We start from the raw sequence: 9,518 nt of genomic DNA, 5'->3' as shown, positions 1-9,518 counted from the left end.
TCCCATTGTCAATGGAGATAAAGATTTGTACTCACCCAGTAAATCCCCTGTCTGCTAAGGAAAAAAGATTCCTGGTTTCAGACCAACTTTATGTTTTCTTGTGCTCAAGAAGTACTTTGCAAACAGGCTGTTTTGTTGCATCACAAAGGATTCCTAGGGTAAAAGCAGAAGAATCTCATTTGTTTGTTGCCGCAGACATTAAGACCCCTGAAGGGTTAAAACTCACAAATACACTCTATTTTCCTCGTACAGATGTACAAACAGTGCACATTACTTTCTGCCTCTACTGGCATCTTCTCTTGTGTTGCGATTTTGTAACTAACCGACTCTAGTAAACTTTATCAGCATCAGTATCATCATTTTAAGCTCCAGTTTAAATCTTGAGTCTTCCATAAGACAAGAAGTGGGGTACACCCTGGATAGGTCGCCAATCTGTCACAGGGTCAAGACAAAGAGACAGACCACCTTTCACAGCTAGGGGCAATTTAAAGTCACCAGTTAACCTAACCCACTAACTGCATGTCTTTGGACTGTGGAAGGAAGCCAGAGTTCCCAGAGAGAAGTCACGCAGACATGGGGAGAACATGCAAACTCTACACAGAAAGTGTAGAGAGTAAATAGAGTGGACCACTGAAAGAAAGAAAACAAACAAAAAAAAAAACAGAGTTTCGACTATCTCCTTAGAAATAAGCTACGTCTTTGGGCTACATGTGACACAGCAGCAATAATATTATTTTCCCAACTGGTGAAACATCTAAATTCTTCAGACACTTAAAAAAAGAGGTCAAGGACTATAAATCCAAGAGTTTTTAAAAAGCTTTTAAGAGTGTTTTGAAAAAAGAGGGCCAAAATAGCCGGCGACAGTGAGCATCTGCCTCACTCGTGTAAAACAGTGTTTCAAGTTTTACATTAGAGACATGTAACCTATGCAGAACTTTACACTGATTTATCAATTTACTGACACTGTAAACATTTTCGTGGCTCAAGAGTTGGGAGTTCGCCTTGTAATCGGAAGGTTGCTGGTTCGAGCCCCGGCTTGGACAGTCTCGGTCGTTGTGTCCTTGGGCAAGACACTTCACCTGTTGCCTACTGGTGGTGGTCAGAGGGCCCGGTGGCGCCAGTGTCCGGCAGCCTCGCCTCTGTCAGTGCGCCCCAGGGTGGCTGTGGCTACAATGTAGCTTGCCATCACCTGTGTGTGAATGGGTGGATGACTGGATATGTAAAGCGCTTTGGGGTCCTTAGGGACTAGTAAAGCGCTATATAAATACAGGCCATTTACCATTTTTGATTGAGACTGCTACGTTTATCGATGCCTATAAAATGAATTCTGCTGACACAGATAATCCTTTTTCCCTTTTTCTGAAGCAGCAGCATTTGTGCTTTTGGGATTGTTACTGTTTAAATGTCATGGATGCGCTGTCACAACGACAGACATTCATGATTGTTTATTAATTCTGATGATTTTTAAATCATACAGTAAGCTGACTTTTGTGTTTTTGACAAAGCTTTGACTCAGCTTTGCATGAAATGCTGTCTGACATGTAGCACTCATACAGTAGGTGCTGCTGAAGTCTGAAACACAGAGAGAACTGCTTTGTGCTTTCATTTGCAATTTTAGATGATTACAGTGTAACAACTTTGTGTGTGGCCATGCTAACCGAATATTGACAATTTTATTATTGGGGTTTTGGAAGGAAAGACGAGAGCTTATTCCAAGTATAGTCTGTATATACCGCAAAGGACCTCCCAGCAGTATTTTGATCGTTGGAGAAAAATTTGTTGTACAACTCAAATTATGTGATTGTGATGTTAGGTTTCTGGTCAAAACAAGTGCCAAAAGAGACAAAGCTGAGTTTATGCTTATTAATCACAAGATTGCTCTGAGATTTGTAGAAACAAATGGAGGAAGAGGGCTTTACCAAATCTATTTAAAGGGAGTATGTGGACTTTGTTTCGGCCCCGGCAGAATCGAATGTTTGCTTACATGATTAATTTATTACTTATCTACATTTTAAGGTTCCAGTACAACAAAGAATTAGATTCCTAACTACTGATTATCACTATTCTGCAATAGTAGATACATAATTTTTCCCCTTTTTGTGTCGTTTATTTGGCGGCCTCCAACTCATTTTGCTGTCTACCAACCATCGTACCTGCTGTCTTACTTCCCTTTCGTAATAATTTGTAAGCATCATCCATACACACTGTGCTACAGCAGCTATCCTCTGCATCCAGCCTCACACCGGCACCTGCGCCTCCCACAGCCAACAAAACGACATCTATAAGGACCCATGAAGGTCCACTTTGTTCTGGCTGTCTGGAGATCCTGATGAATGGCAACGCTAGCTGCTCCACTAGTTTGACACCAAGGTTTGGTTTTTTTTTCATGTTGGAGAGACTTTCATCCTTTTACCTCATCAATGATTGGTCCAAATTTTCATAAAGCCTATTCATTCATTAATATTCCTCATCTGGTAACAGTCACGGTTACCAGATGATGAATAGTAATAGTTTTAGCTATCATCTGTCCTTTCCTCTAAAAACAGGTGGACAGTTGCGGTCGTCAGTTAATTATCTTGACAATTTCTGCTTGGATTGCTGAGATATTTATGCAGACATTAATCTTCTTCACATGATGAACTGAAATTCCTCTGGAAACTCACTCGGTACCAATCTCAAAAGCCACAGCTTGAATTTTGGTTAGGTTTGGTTTTTGACCAAATCCTTTTCTATTTGACATCAGCTTTAGCTAATATGTGTTAGCATTCTAATACCATAAAGGAAAACATCATAGTTGTAGTCCATCAGAATTACATTTAACAAAATATTAGGCACGCACAAAGTGATAGCAGAGAATCTGCTCAGACGTGGACTCTCTGTTATGGTTATGGTAAGAAAACCATTTGAGTTAGACAAGCAGGGATTCACTACAGCTGAAGAATAAAGTTAAAGCTTGGTGCTTGGGCTTTGAGCTTATTGCTCTCTGCAGACATAGATACAAAAACTGCAGAGTGATAAGTAAACAGTTGCTCGTTAACCTGTGGTTATGGAGGTGTTGAAGCAACACTGACATATCTGATGGAGTCATGAGAAGTTTGGAGCTGAAACTGATGGCTGAAAAAAGGGAGTGTTTGGTATTACGTGAGATGAGCGATGTGTGATATATGGGCATGATGCATGCGGATCGAGTTGTCTGTCTGAAGCAGTCTGAAGGCGTTGCTCCATTTACTCTGTCAGATAGGACGAATAGTCTGATGTTTAAGTGACATCCAGCACAGATGCAGCCAAACCACACACGGAAATTCATGTGATGACGCGCTGCTAAGTAATGTATCCCCCTTGCTGTTTTTTTTGGTTGGGCTCTCTTTGTTTTTTCTCGGCATGAGAGCCAGCGTAGTGAATCCCTGGCTGGGTTCCCCAGGGAACCAGTTTGAATTCTAGTCCAGAAGGAGGCAAACCCAGGCCCGAGAACAAAGGCTGTTTGTCAGCGAGATGATGATAAGTCTGTGGTGATGGTGTGTAGTCAACCAATGTGGACTGGAACAGTTAAAGCTTCACGCCATGGGTAGCTCTATAAGCCCCATGTATTGGGCTGAAATGACAGGACCTCAGTGATGTCTGTGTTGACAGACACATAGACAGTTTTTCTTTCTCACTCGTGACGCACTTTTACTCTTGGAAGAGTGCGCCAAAGATTTAGAGCCCACTGATCAAACAATGTTGTGCGCACATGCTTATGCCTCATTCAGCAGTATGGGTTTTGTGGTGTAGACCATAATCAGTGCTGTTTTGAAAGAACACTTTAGTCCATCTCAAAGTATTGATACAGGGAGTGCAGAATTATTAGGCAAATGAGTATTTTGTCCACATCATCCTCTTCATGCATGTTGTCTTACTCCAAGCTGTATAGGCTCGAAAGCCTACTACCAATTAAGCATATTAGGTGATGTGCATCTCTGTAATGAGAAGGGGTGTGGTCTAATGACATCAACACCCTATATCAGGTGTGCATAATTATTAGGCAACGTCCTTTCCTTTGGCAAAATGGGTCAAAAGAAGGACTTGACAGGCTCAGAAAAGTCAAAAATAGTGAGATATCTTGCAGAGGGATGCAGCAGTCTCAAAATTGCAAAGCTTCTGAAGCGTGATCATCGAACAATCAAGCGTAAATGAAGAAAAACTAATGACATGGCCTCCTTGTTCACCTGATCTGAACCCCATTGAGAACCTGTGGTCCATCATCAAATGTGAGATTTACAAGGAGGGAAAACAGTACACCTCTCTGAACAGTGTCTGGGAGGCTGTGGTTGCTGCTGCACGCAATGTTGATGGTGAACAGATCAAAACACTGACAGAATCCATGGATGGCAGGCTTTTGAGTGTCCTTGCAAAGAAAGGTGGCTATATTGGTCGCTGATTTGTTTTTGTTTTGTTTTTGATTGTCAGAAATGTATATTTGTGAATGTGGAGATGTTATATTGGTTTCACTGGTAAAAATAAATGATTGAAATGGGTATATATTTGTTTTTTGTTAAGTTGCCTAATAATTATGCACAGTAATAGTCACCTGCACACACAGATATCCCCCTAAAATAGCTAAAACTAAAAACAAACTACAAACTACTTCCAAAAACATTCAGCTTTGATATTAATGAGTTTTTTGGGTTCATTGAGAACATGGTTGTTGTTCAATAATAAAATTATTCCTCAAAAATACAACTTGCCTAATAATTCTGCACTCCCTGTATATGCAAATGTGCAATGACTAAGAAAAAGATGATCTTGAAGTTGTCTTGCTCAAACTCCTCTCCAGCAGACTGGTCAACCAACGTTTGGGCACACAGAATAACAACCTTCAAAACACAATGCCGCTCAGTGATTCTGTCTCCCAGGAAGAGTTCAAAGCTCTGATAAAAAAAAAAAAGTGTAACTGTAGAGTTCAAATGCAACCCCTAAACCAGATCATTTATAAATTATTAATACGTTGTTTATTTTGGTGTGTTAATTTTTACCCCATGTATGCAGTTATCATAGCTGATTTTAAGATTTTAAGTATACATAACAAAACTTAAAGATAAAGGCAATAATACATTCTAGCCTTCTGAAAACTGAGAATTTGGCCCAAAATCATCCTTTACATCATAAAATTCATAAACATAATACTGAAAACAAGGACCCAAGTAGTTCTAAATGTTGAAGTTTAATAAAAGACCTTCTCTGCACATCACCACTCAAAACAATTCCCATTATTCCAATATTGGTCCAATAAAATGCTGTGAAAGTATTACACAATCCTGCTGTTAGTAAAACAGTGTAAAGACAGTGTTTTATAGATTTCATCACAAAAGGATATTTTGAGCCTCAGAGTCAGGTTTTGTTTACCAGCATCACACAGTGGACACATAATCACATGCTACTAATGGACCCCTGCTCCTTTTGTAACTCTTCCCCTTGCTGTTATCCAGCCAGTTTGGTGAACATATGAATTCAATGAGTGCGTTGGCACTTTCTTCTGAGAGGAGCAGCGAGACAAGTGGAAAGTTACTCAGAAGTAAACAAGACTTGAGGCCAGTGTTATTATCTGTTTAAACAGCTCTATCCTCAGTAAGTGTGCAAAAGAACACAACCAGTGTTTCACAGAAGAGCAGGAAGGAATCGGTCAACCTCTGGTTTGCTCAAGTGTTCTTTGAGAGGCTCCGAGAGTTTGGATGAAACTGACCTTCGCCTTCTGTGTTCTCCTAGTCTGTCCAGTCATTGGCAGCAATGATAAAAGAACACATAAACACTTCCCCCGCTGTAAATACAGAAGCGAAACTGGGTGTAGGGTGAGCTGAAAGCAATTATTTATTTTGTGAAAATTAAATGGAAACAAAATTCTAAATACGCTGGATATGTTATTTACACAACTGCAGTTGCACATCACTGGTAAGGGATCTAATGAGCTTCCTGTAGTGCAGCAAGTATGAGAAAAACTTCCACCGCCAGATGAATTTAAGTCACAAAATTGTAATTGCAACATATTAGGAGCAGCGCACGCTTAAATATCACTACCTTAAGCTGAATATGTGATCTTAGGGTTACTTTCAGTTCAATATTATTTTATTTTATGCAACTCCACTGCTGCCCAGCTATGTGAAGGAACGTACAGGTGGTGATAAATCTCCACTCTAGCACCTCTTGCATTTGTCAGGCTCTTTTTACGAGTGGAAGACAAAAGGACTTTGATGAGCTAGAGTAGCTCTTACTCCACCGGAAAAGGAAAAGTATCCCCACAATCATTTGACCTTTTACGATTCAGAGAAAAATGAATCTCCTACCTCTAACTAACCTCAGCCTAGTGCAGAGGCCATACTTATAGGGCGCTCAGTAAAGTACACAATGCAGATGTAATGGATCCATCACACTTGACAGCAGGACTCCAAGCAGATTAAATAACAGATGTGCTGTGCATTGCATTAATATACATTCTTGGTGTTGGCACATGGATACCCTTGTTCTTTATGTACTTGATAAAATCAGATCAAGTTTCCACTCCAGATATGGCACATTGAGAACAAACTGCTCAGACCTCCACCGCACAAGTTGATAGCAACATACAGAGACACTATTTACACACATATTTGATTTGGCAGTTATTTATTTATTTTTAAGGATTTGTGTCTTATCCTGGCCTCAAACCCTGGATCTTTTGTTTAATCAGGCTAATGTGCAAAACACTACACTATCCTTTGTTTTCTATGCTATATACAGCACGAGTTTTACCTCTAACTAGGCCTAACACTACGAGAGTAAGTCACTTATGATGCATGTAAATCCTCCAGTGGTGCAACATTGTAAATAACTCTAATGCCAGTCCTGCTTCATTAATAGTGCTTTGGACAGAGCAGAATCAACAGAATCTCAGAGAAAGCCCTGAGGCCACGTTTCCCATGTAACTGATGTCAGCAGGCAGTTTGCGCTAATGTTGGCAGTGTCTATTCATGCCAAGACAAATGTCAGCTGAGGCCTCACTGTCCAGGTCCCAGCTTGTGGTAGTGAGTTTATTATATTAGACTCTGAAAATCCCTTCTAAGCTGCCTCGTGCCCAGTGGAACTGTATGGGGCTCTGGGAAAGGTTGGGTTCCCAGACAGAAAAGGCCGTGTTGCTCATTGGTGGCCTTTTCCATGATTGTAGGGAGCTGCCAAGAAATTATTATTTTTTTGTTGGTAGTGTTTTTAAGATTTCCCTCATTTTGTTATAGACTGTAAAATTCTCCTGTTCTTGTTTGGGAGTCACCAGGAAATGTTTTTGGTATGTTTTCTATTTTTAGCTTATACTTTAGTATTACACATTAGCTTCAGACAGCTTGATTAATGTATGTTGGATTTGCTTTGCTTTGTGTAATTATGCACGATTTTGTTTGAACAGTTTTCACTCTATAGGAATGTTTTCTCTAGTTGTATCTGGACTTTACTTAACATGCACGTGAGTCCTCCATTATGTTATCATGGTATAAAACACAAACCAGAAATGTTTTTTTTTCCGTTCTGTATTTTATGGTCACAAATTATTATAGTAGGTTCATTGCTCTGTTTGCAAGTGAACTACGTATGGGTGTTGAGACAACCATACGTAGGGAGATAGTGGGGTTTTGGGAATGAACTTACTAAAAAATTCCAAAGCCAGGAGTTGTAATTTGGGACTGTTGGTCAAAGTGGAACAGTACTGTTTGGAGTGAGTGAAAAGCATTAAAAGGAGAAAAATCTGTTGATGAAAATGCAACACAATCCTGACAATGCACATCAGCTTCATTGATTTGATAAGTGTGAGCTGAGGTGCTTTGCTGGAACTCATGACTTGCATCTTTGGGGAGGTTTATGCTGCATATTTTGTTTCTCAACACACAAAATTCACCTAAGTCTATGTCTATGTGAATTAATTATAACTAACAAACAAACAAAAACATTAAGCTGAATGCATAACAACCACTGGTTCTATTTCTTATATGGAAAATATTTCAGGGTTGAGGTTATGATGATTCCTCTATGTGCAGTTTTTGCTTTCTAGATTCAGTGAGTCATGTAGGAAAAGTAGTTCTCCTGATTCTGGGGGTAGACGAGAACTTTAGGGCAGTGATGGCGTAAATTAAAAAATACAAACACACGAAAACAATAATTAAAAAATTGAAAAAGTTGAGAAATCTGAAATAATTAATCCCCAGCTGCAGAGTATGTTTGTTGCACTTGGACACCACTGCCCAGAAGAAAGTGGGTATGTCCTTAAAGATGATGACCAGAAGCCTCACGAGACTGTAGTCACAGTGATAAGAGTTTATAAACAATGTGGAAATATAGGCCATGCTTGCTGTTCTTCATCTAATTTTCAAACACTGTCAGATACATTTCTTTCTGTTTTTAGTATGGCTGATATTGTCCCATAATTTATCCGCTCCTGTTCTTTGAGCCTCTCCTCTTTAAGTTACATGTTTTCAAGCTTCTATAAGCCATCTCCTCATTTTTGTTCTACCACCATCAATGCCCCGACTCTGGAGGAAGTCCAGTCTCTGCCTCTTGCAATTCACTACTATAATTTACTGGACAACATAGAATGTTTTGTAATTTTCCCTCTGTACTTTGAATCACTTGAATTAAAGACTTTCAGCTTTAATTCAAATGATTTTATAAAAATTCTGCATGAACTGTTTAGAAATTACAGACATTTTTACACACAGTCTCCTATTTTCAGAGGCACAGCCCTGTACACTTCCCAGTTCATCCTGCTGCTTCCATAAAGACTAGTTATGATGTTCCACTGCCAACCAAACATGCGCATGTTTGACATGAGGCATACTTCAGATCATGAGCTCGTTCTGTACTTCTCCATACTTTCCTCCTCCCATCATTCTGGTACAAGTTAATATTGCTTCCATCTGTCCAAAGAACCGTGCAGGCTCTTAGATGTTTTCTGGCAAAGTCTAATTTGGCCTTGTTTTCGAGTGTTTTGCACCTTCATGTAAACCCTCTGTATTTACAGTAATGAAAGCTTCCTGTGATGGTAGACTTTGTTATGCCGACCTCCTTGTGATTGTTTAAATGTTGTGAAATTGTTTTTCTTAACCATGCAGTACTACTTATGGTGTTGTATAAGTAATACTGAATTGAATTGAAACAAATACTTTTATCTAGGATGTCACTCTACACAGCAAATCCAGCATGTCCAAATTAACACTGTCGGATTTGATTTCAACACTATTAAAGTGTCTATATGGGTCCACACCAGAGTGTTAATTTAACTCTTTTTGGAGAGTTGGTACGTTAACTCTGATTTAGTGTTAAACACCAAATCTGTCTGGAGTTGATAATTTAACACTTGGTGTTAAGAGTTTATATATTAACTCTCAAAGAGTATTTTAGTTTAACTACGTAAGAGTTATCTTCTAATTCATTCTAAAAAGCGGGAATTTTACTGTTCTGAACTTCTAGAAATTTCTTTTGGAAATAAACATTTACTAAAAAGATGCAATGGTTTTTGAAAAACA

Source organism: Astatotilapia calliptera, chromosome 1 (genome assembly GCF_900246225.1).
Source record: "Astatotilapia calliptera chromosome 1, fAstCal1.2, whole genome shotgun sequence".
In the NCBI taxonomy this organism is placed as follows: domain Eukaryota; kingdom Metazoa; phylum Chordata; class Actinopteri; order Cichliformes; family Cichlidae; genus Astatotilapia; species Astatotilapia calliptera.
This window is presented reverse-complemented; position numbering follows the sequence as displayed.